The following is a 16,044-nucleotide window of genomic DNA, read 5'->3' as shown; positions in this document are numbered from 1 at the left end:
AGTAAAGATACAGATTAGGGGGAAGGAGGCCTACTGTACAGCAAATTTGTAGGCCACCAATTTAGATGAAGCTTTTCTTGATTATTGTTATTATAAGATCTTGTTATTAGTACATGTGAATTAACAACAGCAAACTCCAACCCAACCCCATCATTCCCTCACAACTACTGAATAGTAGATAACAGGAACAATATACAGTACAGATGCATGCAAAACATCAGTCCAGGGCCTGTGATCTTATGACCCCCAAACCAAACACTTACCAAAAACTAAATTCCCTACAGACTCCTCTCCGCCCAACCCCACCCAAATCCCAGTCTGAGAGCCCATGGAATATACAAAAAGGAGCATGAAACTAATGATGAAAATAATTCAAAACATAACTGCAGGCTTTGGGAGATATATTTTGAAGGTAAGCATCCCACATAGATAAAATTCTTTTTAGCCTTTTAGGAGAAAGTTGAGACCCAAAGGACTCCTACAGCATTAATTCACTTAGTTTGTTCCGCCAGTGCCAAAAGGACGGAGGGAAAGGTGACAGCCAGTGGTTAAGAATACATTTTCCACCAACATTTAATCAAAAATATCTGCTGTCCCAGACTCCTAGCACCCAATAACTTAGGCAAATTAAAAATAGCCCCTTCAAAGGAAAACCTGAGAGGGCGACCCATTATGAATTCTAAGTAGGCAAATAGTTCTTTCCAAAAAGTCCGAATGGGACTACAATGCCATAAACCATGAGAAAAGGTGCTGCCTTCCAACTGATATTTCTGGCAACAAGGAGTATCTATACACCCTGCATGGTGTGCTTGTCTCTGTGAAAAAATAGGCCCGATAAACTGTGCGGATATGGCATTCCCAAAGCTTAGCACTGTGGACTGTTTCGGATAAGCTTTTAAAAGTGTGCTGAAAAGAGAGAACAGAAAGGCATCTCCCCAAATTTCTGTCCCAGGCCTCCTGCAATAGTTGATAGTACCTGGGTGGGTGACGTTTGACTAAGGATTTGTGGAACCATGATATGGACACTTAACCCAATGCATCACTCTCTAAAAACTCATGCAATTGACCAACAAACTGCAAGGATAAACTCGGATCCAGTAAAGAGGGCACACTGGATTAGATTCTGTATATGGAGCCTGAAAGATTGACGCCAACAATATTTCTGCCTAGGTGTATATAGTGTAAACCGCACTTAGATTTAGGCTTAGCTTATAGAATACACCTAGTGGCCATGCCTGCACCTAACTCTAGGCAGATCCATTTATGCCAAGTAAAACTTGGTGTAAATATTGTCACCCAAGTTAGGCGCAGAGTGGGTGTATTCTACAACCCTGTGTATAGATTTTTGGAATGCCCCTATTTTGTCCATTCCATGCCCATGACCATGCCCCCTTTTTTGCAGCATGCATTAGAATTTACACACATCACTTTACAGAATACACCTTGCAAGTTGTGTGTGTAATTTCTAATTAATGCCAATTAGTATCAATAATTGCTTAAGTGGTAATTATTGGTGCTGATTGGCTTGTTAATTGATCAAACTGAGTGCTCAAATCCAGAATATGACCAGATTTGTGCGCGTAATTTTGGTCACACTATATAGAATCCAGGAGAGAGTGGACATATTGATTATAAGCAAAATGATCAGCCTGCCCAAAAGCAAACCAGTGATGTAAATCAAGAAATCTCAGAAAGGACCCATCCTCCTGCATCATATGCTCCAATAAGATGATACCTTTCCATGCCCAGCGCTTAAAGACCACATTATCCATACCTGGTACAAAATCGGCATTCCCCACCAAAGACAGAAAGGTGCTACTAGTTGCCCCCGACCCTAAACAGACAACAGTTCCCTCCAGAGGTTCCATAGGGGAAGAAAGAGCAGGCTGTTGCACACTGGGGGTCGGCAGCCAAGCAAGCCATGCATGCAAAATATAATTGAGATGCAAGAGAAAAAAATAGTCTTGCTCAAATGTAATATCCTTAAAGGAACTGGTATTAAGGATCCAATCTCAAAGACGACGCAAAAGGCAGGCCTGATTATATATCCACATAACAGGCACCCCAAGCCCTCCATGACCCATTGGGCATACTAGACAGTTACATCTCATTTTTGGTTCCCCCCCCCCAACAAAATCAGGTCACTAACCATTGTAAAGCTTTAAGATCTCGATGAAACAAGCGAATGGGGAGTGATTGAAGAACATATAACCAACCCGGGAAAATTATCATACAGTACAAGCTAATTTTACCCACAAAAAATAAGGGCAAATTGCTCCACTTCTCAAATTGAATTTAACAAGAGGGTATCCATGGATAACTGCACCCCAAGATAGCAAAATGAGTGACTTACCCAATGCAACAGAAAGGCATTCCCTCATTCTCTCCTTAGGGAGTTGGAGCTTGCCAATACCTCCGATTTTGCTAAGTTTAAGTGAAAGCCCCCAAAGTCTCCGTATTCTCGCAAGCTCTCCATTAACACAGGAAAAGAAGAGAAAGAGGTTCTGTGATGTACACCAACAAATCATCGGCAAAAGCCGCTATTTTAAATAAACTTCCTCCCTTGGTATAGTTCTGTACCTCTAGGTTTCCTTGTATCTCCCAAATTAGGGGATTCAGAGTCAGAATGAGGAGCACAGGAGACAACATGCAACCTTGACGTGTTTTCCAGCCAATTGAAAAAGGGATCAGATATGATGCTATTAACGCAGACTCTCATCCTGGGGTCTGCATAAAGGGCCTCCACTGCTCTATAAAAGATACCCTCCATGCCATAGGTCTTCAGGACACCAAAGGGGAATTCCCCACTTCACCCTGTCAAATGCCTTTTCTGCGTCAAAACTGATGAGTAGAGAGGAGGTACCCTCCAAAGGGTTCTGATTCTAAGACCGCCAATATCCATCACATATTTTTAGATATCACTGAAGGGACCACCCTGGGTAGCCTATTGGCCAAAATCTTTGCCAACAGTTTGGATTCATAGTTAAACAAAGAAATGGGACGGTAAGATTCTGGACAGACCGAATCCTTCCCAGGTTTCAAAAGTACTATGTCATGTCCCCTACCTCAACGCAAGTTTGGCTTGAGAGAGGGATTTGGGGTGGGCTGTAAAAAAAAAAGAGTTGGGCTGCAGAGATACACACAACTCAGCTCCTGAGCCCCAGAATTGCCAGTACTCAGAGTTAGAGCTACCACAGAGCTCCAGCTAAAGATGGGGGGGGGGGGGGGGGGGGGGAGGCTGATATTGAGACACGGGGGGGGGGGGGTGGAGCCTGGCTACTCCTGCAGTTAGCGGCAAGCTTGGAAATCCAATGCTGGGGCCATATCAGGCAACTGGCATTGCATTTCTGTGTTTTTGGCCACTATAAACATAGCTGACCTGCTAAGTTATAGCGGCCAAAGATAGACCTGCTATATACGTGGGTCTATCTGGCCGCTAAACTTAGCCGGTCAGCTAATAAATATTTGAGCCAACCAGCTATGTCATGCAACATAGTTGGTAACTGCGCTAGCTGGTAAGTGGTAATACTCAGCTGAGATCGCCAGCTATCTCGTGCTCAATATTAGTGATTAGCTGGCTTAATTAAGGCTATTTAACCAGCCAGGAGCCATTCCTGGCCGGTTAAACAGTTTTAAATATTGGTGGCTGGATTTTTTTTTCTGCTGCAGAACAGAGCTCCTTTAAAGGCCCAGAACAGCTTTTCCCTCCAGTCTGCAGCCAGAAGGAATAACAATGGGACTTTCCTACACCAGTAGCCTAAGGTAAAAATGGCAAATCTCTCTCTGGGAAACCAACATTTGAGACAGTCAGCCCATAACAAACATGGCTGTGCAAAAAGGTAGTTTTACCCTGTGCTACATGCCCGGTGACTGCAACTGCTAATAAACCCATCTCAAGCAAAGCCTTAAATAATAGAGCTCTGCAGGAACTGCCTAGCACACATCTAATGTGTCCACCTTAATCCTTTGGGCCCCATCTGAACTCTGTGTGCATACCCTAAAACACGTTTGACTCGTTTTTATGTCTTTTCTGTAAGTCCCCTTCGTGGTTGCCAGAGTTGTAAAGCTGATGTGTTTATATAGGAATCAAATTTTAACGTTCAATGCATTTTATTTAATTTAATTATCTAACTGTTTATATCTTTGCAAATAAATTCTCACACATAAGGTGTACAGTGAAATTAATGAGTACATTATAGTAAAGATGTTTTGTTATTGAATCCAGCCTGGTGTCTGGTATAATTTGGAGTGTTTGCAGTTTTTCTATAGAGCTTAGGAAGCTGCTATATGTTATGATACTAGATGAATACCTATTAGCCTGTACGGGTCCTAGAACTTTGATTCCAGGTATAGCACAGCTTGCTCCCATTAATCAAAACTCCTTATAGCTGAAGCTGTACCAGGGCCTTCCTCCTGCAAAACATAATTAGTCACAGGGCTAAAAAGGGGGTCTGGGGCTACATATAATCATTATAAATATCCTGAAAACCCAGCTGGTTGTAGAGGCCCCAGGACAGACTTAGGAACACTTAAACTACAGCTTTTTTAGGGGGTACTTGGGGGTACTGAGTACTGGCACCTTTTCCATTGTCTGCTAAAATTGACCCATGGTCCCCAAGTTTTAATGAAAGAGCTCAGGCTCTACACACCAATTCTGCCTTGTCTTAGAGTCTGTGACTGGTTGCAAGGGGCCTGGCTATTGTGGGGTGGGTCCCTCAGTGATCACCCCACCCCTGAAGGGTGGCCTGGCATTTGAGTACTGGCACCTTTGTCACATTTGTGACTATTTTCTTGGTTTGTGCTCCTCTCGCCCTCTGGTGGCCAGAATCGGTGGCTGCCATAGACTCTCCGGGCTCCATTGTTGGGTCCGGTCCGGAGATTGTAGTTCTCCAGTCTTGCTTGGAAGTTTGGCAGCAAGCCTCACCCTTAGCTGCCTTGAGATTGTTGCAGTGAGCCTCAGCTGCTGATGGGCTTATTAGTTTCCTGGAAACTTTCTGCTTGGCCTTTGCAAACGCTGAAGGTCACGGTTAGTGCTTAGTGTTGAGGAGCACTTTCTGCTTGTTGGCTTCCTCTTTTAGTGCTTAGGAGCACTTTCTGCTTTTCCCTGTTGGCTCCCCTGCTTTCCCTTTTTAGTGCTTAGGAGCACTTTCTGCCTTGTTCTGGTTTTTTCTGTCTGCCTAGTCCTGTTCCCTCTGGTGTCTGTCTGCCTTGCCTGCTTTGTGTTCTCTAGTCCCCTCTGCCTTTCCTTGAGTCCCTGTTTAGTGCAAGCTTGTGTAGTATTGCTTTGTCTGAGGAAGTCCCCTCAGTCCTGTTTCCTGTTCCTTGTTGGCAAGCTTGTTTTAGAGTCCCAGTCCCTGCCGGCCACCAGAACCCAGGAGCTCAACTCCAGGGGGCGGTGGCTAGGTATAGGAGAAGTGGAGTTCCAGTCCATTGTGTTCCAGTCCAGCGCGTACCAGTCCGGTGCATTCCTGTCCAGTGTGTGCCAGTCCAGTGTGTTCCAGTCCAGGGTGTTCCTGCGTTGCAGCTCCTGTCCTGTCTGTTGTGTCAGCCCAGTCCTGGTCGGGGCATTTTGCCTGCTGCTGCCGCTCAACGGCAGTAGCCCAAGGGCTCACATACCTCTAGTATCCGAGATCGTGACAACCTTCTTCACTAGAAAAAATGCACTGACTTAAACATAGAAAAATGTAGGCAGATAAAGACCATATGGCCTATCCAGTCTGCCCATCCATGCCATCTATTCTCCCCATCACTCCTTTAGAGATCCTATGTGCTTGTCCCAACCTCACTTAAATTCAGATACTGTTTTTGTCTCCACTCCACTTCCACCGGGAGGCCATTCCATGAATTCACAACCCTTTCTGTGAAGAAGTCTACCCCCTTTCGTCTTCATCATATGCCCCTTCATTCCAGAGCTTCCTTTCCATTGGAGACACTTGCCTCCTGTGCACTTATGCCGCACAAGTATGCATTTAAATGTATCTATCATATTTCCCCTCTCCTGCCTTTCTTCCAAAGTATACATATTGAGATCTTTAAGTCTGTCCCCATACATTTTATGACAAAGATCACTGATCATTTTGGTAGACTTGGTCTGCAGTTCCCAGACTAACACACTTATTTCAGTAACTAGCCATTGAAAATTCAGAGAAGAGACTCTTATGAAGATCAGGAAGGATTTGTCTGGCCTGTTATGATGCAAAGCTAAGTTATTAAATGAGACTGCTCTTGTCAGCATAAAATGATCTTACCTTGCATAATCTATAGAGACATGCATAAGTGTTTTTTTTTATTGATCTAAACCATTGGATTGATGCAATGTAGACATGACCTAGATGGGTGAATGTCCAAAAATAGAAACTGAGTCATTTGGCATAATTGGTATAATTAATATGTCTTGATGTCTAACAAAATCAGACAAGATGCATGGTATTTTTGTCTTTCTACCCTACAGCCTGTGCTTTTCTGAAACCTCAGCAACCATTGACGCATAGGAGAAGGTTGGGTCAGGCAATTCTCTGTGCAAAGAGGCTGCAGAGAGACTAGAAGGGACTAGCAGAAAAAGATAAGGAAAAGGTAAAAGGTGAGAACTCACTCCCCCCCCCCCCCCCCCATGAATAAAAGTAAAATTTAATAGGCCAACAGAAAGACAATTAAAAAAAAAAAAAAAAAGAAAAGTTGTTAGACAAAAGAGGAAGGAAGAAGATTCAGGTAGGAAGGAGGAATACAGCTGTCCTGCCACAGTGTAAGTGTCTGAGCCTTATTCTTCATCTTTGGAAATAGAGTAGCCAGACCTCAATCTGGGAGGGGGCATGAGCCCAAAGTGGGAGCACATTTTGCCCTACCTCCCCACCGCTCTTGACTCCCACCATAACCTGACCTATCTGGTCTGGTGGGGGTCCCAAAGCCCCACCAGCAGTAGCTTTCCTGTGGCAATATTGGCCACCATGCTGCCTGCCCTGCTTTCCTGCCCCAGCAAGCATGCTCATTTTTAGTGAAACTGAGCATGTGTAAAACTCGCACATGCTCAGTTTCACTAAAAATGAGCATGCGCATAGGGGAAGGGGAAAAGCAGGGCAGGCAGCATGGTGGCAAATATCACTGCAGGAAAGCTTCTGTTGGCAGGGCTTGGGGAACCCACCAGCCAAACCAGCAGACCTTGGGGGGCCCAGGCCCCCAAGGCCTCCCCCCCCCCCCCGGCTATGCCACTGGATGACAGGTACCGACACTGTGTGAGGAAAGCTGGCATCATGATGCAAACTGTATAAAACATTACCCTATGTAAAGCTTCTTTTATAGGCGGAAAATGGTTCTTACAAAATTGTCTAGATGCATATGTACATGTCAGTGTGTCTGCTAAGAGCTCACATGCTGCTATGTGACCTCAGCATAGGCATTTTGGGGGGTTTGGTCTGGGCAGAGTTACAACAAGTACACATATTTGCACTTGCCTTGGAGCATGTGTAAATTTATGCCCCAGCACTTGTGTGCTGTTGGACATTACTGTAGGAGCATATTCTATAAATGAGTAATAAATAGAAATAACTTGAAACAGAGAAAAGAAAATAAGATGATACCTCTTATATTGGACTAACAAATTTTTGAAAAATATATTGAGTCCAATAAAAAAGGTATCATCTTATTTTCTTTTCTATGTTTTGATTTATTTCTATTTATTACCTTTAAAAGTGGACTAACACGGCTACCACACCACTTTACTCATAAATGAGTGAGAAAGCAACAAGCCAAGCAGTCCACCAAATCCAACATGGAAGACCTTATAAGAAACAAACAGTCTTTATTGCTGTTCAAAGGCTCCCAGGGATTCAAACATCTGTGCCCGACATGGCCCACGTTTCGCCTGAAAAATTGCTGTTTCAGGGGCAGAATTACTAGCTGGTGTAAAATCATAGACTTCACCATGAATGGTCCAACAGATAAAAAGACAGAAGGCAATGCTCCTCTTGTTTCTGTCCTGCCTATTTGTGTGGCCTTTATCAAAAATATTCACAAAATACGCATGTTTTTGAGAATTTTTATAAGCATTTGGTTATAAAATTATTGCATATGTGTATAAGAGGAAAACAGCTTGCAGTAGCTAGAAAAAACACACTGATTTATGCCAGGCAGGTAGTGTCAGTGTGCCCCCATGAGTACCAAATGAGTTAGTTGAGTGGCAGGTTGGTCATGGGTTCAAAACTAGATAGGGGCTTTATTTCAGCAGAACATAAGAATAGCCATACTAGGTCAGACCAATGGTCCATCTAGCCCAGTATCCTGTTTCTGACAGTAGCCAAGCCAGGTCACAAGTACCCGACAGAAACCCAATTAGTAGCAACATTCCAGGGTAAGCAGTGACTTCTCCCATTTCTATCACAATAAAAGACTATGGACTTTTCCTCCAGGAACTTGTCCAAACCTTTTTTAAATCCAGATATGCTAACCATTGTTACCACATCCTCCTGCAACGAGTTCCAGATCTTAACTATTCTTTGAGTGAAAATACATGTCCTCCTATTTGTTTTAAAAGTATTTCCATGTAATTTCATTGAGTGTCCCCTGGTCTTTGTACATTTAGACAGATTTAGACAGCATTTAGCAGTGCTGCTTTGTTGAATCCAGTTCGGAGTCTGACATCGCAGCACGTTGTACGTGCATACAACGTGCTGCAACGTCAGACTCCGAACTGGATTCAACAAAGCAGCACTGCAGCGTTACTTCCTTGCAGCATGGCCACAGAGGAAGACGAAATATGAAGACTGCGGGTCGGACCTCGGCTGGCGGGGGTTGGGGCCCCCCGCCAGCAAAAGTAAGCAGCGGGGGAGGGTTGACGGCGGGGGGGGGGGGGGAGGCAAAAATGTGCCCCCCCTCTCTGGCTCCTCTACCGCCGGATTCCAGATACGCCCCTGGTTTTGACAACTTTGAATAGTTTTGTGTCATCTGCAAATAATTACCTCATTTGTTCTGATTTTCAGATCATTTATAAATATGTTAAATAGTACCGGTCTCAGTACAGATTCCTGTGGCACTCCATTATTCACCCTCCTTCAAGAGAAATGGCCATTATTCACCCTCTATTTTCTGTCCAATAACCGATTCCTAATCCACAATAGAGCATTACCTCTTATCCTATGACTCTAATTTTCTCAGGAGTCTCTCATGAGGAACTTTGTCAAAAGCTTTCTGAAAATCTAGATACACTACATAAACTGACTCACCTTTAACCACATGTTTATTCACACCTTCAAAGAAATTAAGCAAATTGGTGAGGCAAGACTTCTCTTGGCTGAACCCATGCTGACTCCGACACAAAAACTATGCAAGGTTGTTAAAACACATACAGACTGTGAAAAATTGCAGGAAGACCGTAGGAAATTGGAAGACTGGGCATCCAAATGGCAGCTAAAATTTAAGGTGGACAAATGCAAAGTGATGAACACTGGGAAGAGTAATCCCAATTATAGTTACCTGATGGTAGGGTCCACCTAGATGTCATTGTAGACATTACACTGAAATCTTCTGCATAGTGTGTGGTGGCGGCTAAAAAAGCAAACAGGATGCTAAGAATTATTAGGAAAGGGATGGTAAATAAGGCTGAGAATATTATAATGCCTCTGTATTGCTCCATGAAGTGACATTACCTTGAGTTTTGTGTTCAGTTCTGGTCGCTGTATCTCAAAAAAGATATAGCAGAATTAGAAAACGTTCAAAGAAGAGGAAAGGCTAAAGAGGTTAGGACTCTTCATCTTGGAAAAGAGGAGGCTGAGAGCAGATATGACTGAAGTCTACAAACTCCTGAGTGGTGTAGAATGAGTAGAAGTGAATCAATTTTTTACTCTCAAAAATTACAAAGACTAGGGGAACACTCAATGTCATTACATGGAAAGGGTGGTGGACTTTGGTCCTGGGGTACTGAGGAACTGAGTTCGATTCCCGGCCCAGGCAGCTCCTTGTGACTCTGGGCAAGTCACTTAACCCTCCATTGCCCCATGTAAGCCGCATTGAGCCTGCCATGAGTGGGATAGCGCGGGGTACAAATGTAAAAAAAAAATAGGAGGAAATATTTTTCACTCAACGAACAGTTAGGCTCTGGAACTCGTGGTAATGATGGTTAGCGTATCTATGTTTAAAAAAAGGTTTTAACAAGTTCCTGGAGGAGAAGTTGTCCATAGTCTGATATTGAGACAGACATGGGGAAGCCACTGCTTGCCATGGGACTAGTAGCATGGAATGTTGCTATTATTTGGGATTGTCAGGTACTTGTGACCTGGCTAGGTTACTGTTAGAAACAGGATACTGGGCTAGATGGACCATTGGAATATGGCCAGTCTTATGTTCTTAACATTACAAATAAGCAAAAGTAAACCAAGTGAAAAGGGTGTTACAATGGCCCAAATTTTATAAGACAAATTAAACAGGTCAATGAATAAAGTTTATAAAGAAGGCTTGAAAATTAATATAAAGATAAGTTTAAAGTTTTATTGACTAATGAAGATGTAAGCAAGTCATGAGAAATGTTCTCATGTGAGATGAGTCGCTACTGAGGTCTAAGTAGAAGAGCCTAATAGTGAAATTGTGAAAAGTGATATAATGTTAGGATCTATTCTGATTGGTGCCAAATTCTGTAACAGCATAAAGGCATTTGGTCACCAAAATTCTATTATAGAATGCTAATCAGCTGGCATCTATGTGGTGTGCCCACTTATGCCATATCAACAGTGGGTATAAATGCACATGCCCACTTCTACCAACAGCACCTACTTATGTCAACAGCAGGTGTAAATGCACATGTAAATGCACATGCTAGATCAAAAATGAACCAATCCCTATATAGAGACAAATAAAAGCAGATCAATCAGTGATATGGTTCAAAACTTTATTTTCAGAGATTCGCCATATCACTGATTGATCTGCTTTGTTTGTCTCCACGTTGGATTTTGCGGATCGCTTGCCATCTTGTTTCTTAGGCCAATCCCTATATATACCAGATAAGTGAAGCTCAGGTACTAACTTCTTCAATATATACATTTTTAAAGGGAATGTCAGAGAATTCAGTGTAGCTGCACTTGCAGCAGAGCGTGCATTTAGAGTGAACCAGCCGATAAACGACCCACTTAATTGCTCTACACATCACCAATCTCCTTTAGTTAACTCCCATTTTTATATGAAAAATAATTTTGAAAATTCAATAAACCCATGAACAAATATACCAATAGTGATTATAAAATTTAGTACCAAAGTCACTTTTAAGTTCAAATTCAAATGAGAAGACACAAACTTTTTTTTAAAAAAAGGCTAAAACAGTCTGTCCCAACACCTCCATATGCAAAAGCAGACAACTACTTATCTAAATTCAGCACTCCCTAAATTCAGCACTTCATGGCGTAACTTATCATAACAATGTTGGTCCTGCCCATATTCTTCTCATATGAATACCCTCTTACATTTATAAAATAGCACCGAGCATGCACCTAACACATATATGCGCACACTTACCTGTGTAAGCGATATCTACTATAATAAAACTCACTCTCAACGTTCTGAAGACAATGTTCTGAAGTCACTCAGTCACTCTCTGAAAGGTTCATGGATTCATGGTGGTGAAGCCACAACACTGACCATGTCTCTCTGCCCCGCCATCGCATGACGGACCAATCAGAAAAAACACCCTCAACATTCTGAAACACAAAGGACCATCACAACACCGTTCCCAGGCAACACTAGGCAACGTAAGACGGACCAATCAGAGGAAACTACGTGACAATAAGGGAGGAGCATTCCCCAGCAGAATGGCTCATTATCTGTGCAGCATGGAGAGCACAGAACCACGGCTGGAACGAGAGAAGAATATTCCTGCTGTGGGTATGTGCAAAAATAGACCGGGGGAGGGGGGGGGGGGGAGAAATTTTTAAATGCCTAATGCCAGTACTGAAGAGTGCCAGAGGGCCTGTAGCACAGACTATACTTGGGATCGCTTGACATGGAGTCAGAGGAGCCGGAAAACAACGTGCCCGTCACCATCTGGGACGTGGACGAACAGGACAAGCTGCGGCCCAGCTGGAAGGATTACCCGCGACCCAGCCAGCAGCAAACAGCGACCAAGGAAGGGGGAGGAGTACTCCTTCCCTGCCTAGGAATCGCTGGAGACTGGTTGGCAAACTAACGAAACAACCGCACACCGACGCACCACCTCCATCATTCGAAAGGCATCCACTCTTTCTTCAACAGAAATGCAAACTAATAATACAAAACAAACAAAGAATACATGGTTTCTCAGGCGGCTGCAGGTAACTCCCCACCCCCTTCCTCTTCCCCTTTTGCCGAAGCGGCCAAGGACGTGCCCAACCATCCCCAGCCTCAGGCAAGCTGTCTCCCACCTCGGGGATTCCCCGAGCACTCGGAAAAAGATGGCGCTGATTCCTGCAGCGCATAAATGTTCCAGCATTCCCCTGCAGCCGGCCTGAAATGGACCAAACATACCGGATCACCCCCCGACGGCCCAAGACCGTGCTCTTCTCCCTTCCGCCAACTTAAAACAACCATCCCCGTCCTCAGGCAAGTCGTCACCCACCTCCAGGATGCCCAGAACCCCAGCCCAATGGAAAAGATGGCGCTGCTTCCAACAGCACATTCTCTTCCAGCATTCCCCTACAGCAGCCCTGAAACAGCCAAAAAATACCGACAGACAAAGAACGTGCTCCTCTACCTTCCGCCCATCTAAAACAACACTGCTGCCTCAGCACAACACAAAAAAAAAACATGGAAAAAAAAAACACTCAACAAAGGCTGACCCCCCTACAACCACATTTACATTTCACCAACCCACTTTGCCAGCACAGCACAGCACATCCCCCAACCCCCAAGCAAAAAACAAAACAAAACAAAAAAAGACACACATCAACAACCTGCACACACACCGCACCCTCACACACTCACACACACACACACACACACACACACACACACACAAAATAACTCTGTGACACATATACACACACACAAAAAAAACCACATGCTAGCGCCCGTTTCATTGGTTTCGGAAATGGGCCTTTTTTACTAGTCTTCAATAAAATATTTTGGATATTATACTGATCTGCTTGTTCATTCTCCACGTTGGATTTCGCAGATCGTTTGCCTTGCTGTTTTCTGCGCTAGTATAGGCATGTGTTTTGGGCGCACGCAGATCCATTTTTCAGCACGCCTGTAAAAAAGGCCTTTTAAAAATTTTTGCCGAAAATGGACAGGCGGCAAAATGAAAATTGGTGCGTGTCCATTTTGGGTCTGAGACCTTACCACCACCCATTCACTTAGTGGTAAGGTCTCATGGGGTAACCAGGCAGTAATGATCTATTCACATAGAATGCCGATTACCGCCTGGTGTTTGCCGCGCGTCCAAAAATAAAAATTATTTTCGGATGCACGTAAAAAATGAAATTGCCACCCGGGCCATGCTGTAGCCGGGCAGTAGGCTTAGTAAAAGGGCTCCTTGGTGTATTATATAGAATCTGGGGGATAATACTTTATAAAGAAAACATGAAAATTAAACACCACCCTGGCCTCTATAGGAAGCCCCAGTGAACCATTAAATAAAATTGAGACACTTGATCATATTTCTTCAAAGAAAAAATTAATCAAAGAGAGGTATTCTGTATAGTCTGAATAAATAAACAGCAAAATAAATGAGATTACAATAATCTATTTGACTCATCAATAGAGCTTGAAGAAGTAGCCAAAATCATTCTTTGTCAAAGAATTTACGAATCTGACAAAGCTTCCTCATTAAGAAGAACATTTTTCTAGTTAAAAAAAATGAATGTGAGCTTCTAAAGAAAGACTGATCCAAATAAACACCTAAACAATAACTTGTATTCTGTCTGATTTATTGTAATAACTGAAAAAGCAGGATCTGGTTTATTATCAAGAGAAGGAAAATTTGTTTTTTCAGCATTCAATTTTAACTTATGCTCCCTAACATCCACCTTTCAATCACCTTGATATCTTTATTAAGAAAAGAAAACTCTAGATTTAAAGGCTTGTGATAAGGAATCAAAATAGTAATATCATCTGTATAACTGTATGTTAAGCATCCTTGCCTCTCACATTCAAATTGCAGTGAATGCAAAACGCATTAAATAACATCAGAGACAGTGGGGAGCTCTGGGGCACCCCAGAAGGATTCCGCCAAGCAACCGATAAACAATCCCTCATCTTGACCCTGTAGGATTGCAATGACAGTATCACGATTCACAAGGTCAAAGGCACTAGAAAGGTCAAATTGAAATGCCCGCCTACAATCACTGAGAATAGATTTTGCTTTATGAACTACCGAACTAATCACTGTTTCCATACTATAATATGAATGAAAACCAGATTGTGAATAATGCAAAATATTATGAAAGTCTAAAAATTCAGTCAATTTAGAATTAATTATACCTTTGATGAAAAAAGGTATAGATGTGACTGGTCTATAATTACATATTTGCTGACAGGGCCATTTCTGTCCTTCAAGTTACAATAATTTCACCTAAACTCTCAGGAAAGACACCTGAAGTCAAAAGGAATCTAACCAACAGAAAAGTGGTTGGCAAGTGATGGGCAAGTGATAACTTCAAAGGCAATGGATTGACTCAGTCATACTCATCAGTTTATGCATTTAAACCATGCCAGTGTGGCATGTTGCTGCCAGTGCATCGATAAAGGAGCAAGACAAAAGACCTCATTTGTGCGCTCCTTCATGTGCATTTTGTGCCATTTTGTCTTATTTTGGTTCCTTTTGTTGTGGGTTTTTTTTAGTCTTTCTAATGTGGTGGGAGCTTTAGCTTTGGGATCTAATGATGTGGTTAATTACTTTTGTTGAGAGAACAAAGTAGTAGGGCTGGGACAAGTGTCCAGAGGTTGATTGCAGTAAATTCATTATAAAGCAGAACACAGGCTCAACTCAAATACATATACACTTGACTCAACACAGATTGTGTTTTGGCAAAAATGCCTGCATGAGGAGTCAATGTATCTGGTGTCTGAACCTCTCTATATTGCAATTGTTATGACCAAAAGATCATTGTAATTTAAATCAGCAAAACAAACGCCATATTTGCACTGTCAAAGCGCAATATACAGAGGTTCAGACACCATATACATTGAGCCTTTCCTGCCCAGTTAAATTGTTTTAAATAGACCCCTATGTGTCTATTAGCTATGATTTACTTGTACAGAATCAGTTTCATGTACTGTGTATTGTGGAATCATGGCTTTCAGAAGCACATATGCTATTACATGGTCAGGTGAATCCACCATCCTATATAATCTGGCTTCAGCAGCCTTTTATGAAAAGTCAAGGGATAGGGGGTGTGAGAACCGGTGGAAATGGAACTTAAGCCAGTGAAGACAGCTATTGCTCCTAATGCAGGATTTGGGATCATGATCTCTTAAATTTGGACGCATTTGTCTGGATTATTTAGCAAACTTGATCAAATTTCTTGCTTGTTTAGATATTGATCATGCCCATTTGATTGTTCTTAAGAACGTAAGAGTAGCCAGTGGGCCACACCACTGGGTCACCTAGCCCAGTATTCTGCTTCCAACAGTGGTCAATCCAGGTCACAGCAGGGGCGTAGCCAGACCTTGAGGTAGAAGGGGGCCAGAGCCAAAGGTGGGGGAGGGGGCACATTTTGGTCGCTGCCCTTCCTCTGCCCACTGCCGCCACAAATACCTTGGCTGGCAGGGGTCCCCAACCCCCACCATCTGAAGATTTCATCCAGCGTTGGTCTCCTGCACCACCACATTGCCTGCCCTGCTCTGTCTTCCTCTCACATCTGGCATGCTCAATTTCACTAAAGGGAGTGTGCCCAATTTGAGGGAAAGAGGCAGGCAATGTGGCAGCGCCACCGCAGACCAGCGCTGGATGAAGTCTTCAGCTACCGGGGGTTGGGGACCCGCGCCAGCCAACCAGGGACCCAGAGGAAATTTTGGGGGGGCCCAGGCCCCCATGGCCCTACCTAGCTATGCCACTGGGTCACAGGTACCTGGAAGAAACCCAATTAGTAGCAA

General features: G+C 43.3%; 1 protein-coding gene across 1 annotated transcript in view; it reads right to left on the bottom strand.

Moving 5' to 3' along the window:
• FNDC4 (fibronectin type III domain containing 4) overlaps positions 1–16,044 on the bottom strand; it is an 80,879-nt gene that overhangs the window by 50,199 nt on the left and 14,636 nt on the right. The window lies entirely within an intron of this gene.

Source organism: Microcaecilia unicolor, chromosome 3 (assembly GCF_901765095.1).
Source record: "Microcaecilia unicolor chromosome 3, aMicUni1.1, whole genome shotgun sequence".
NCBI classification, from domain to species: Eukaryota; Metazoa; Chordata; class Amphibia; order Gymnophiona; family Siphonopidae; genus Microcaecilia; species Microcaecilia unicolor.
This window is presented reverse-complemented; position numbering and strand designations above follow the sequence as displayed.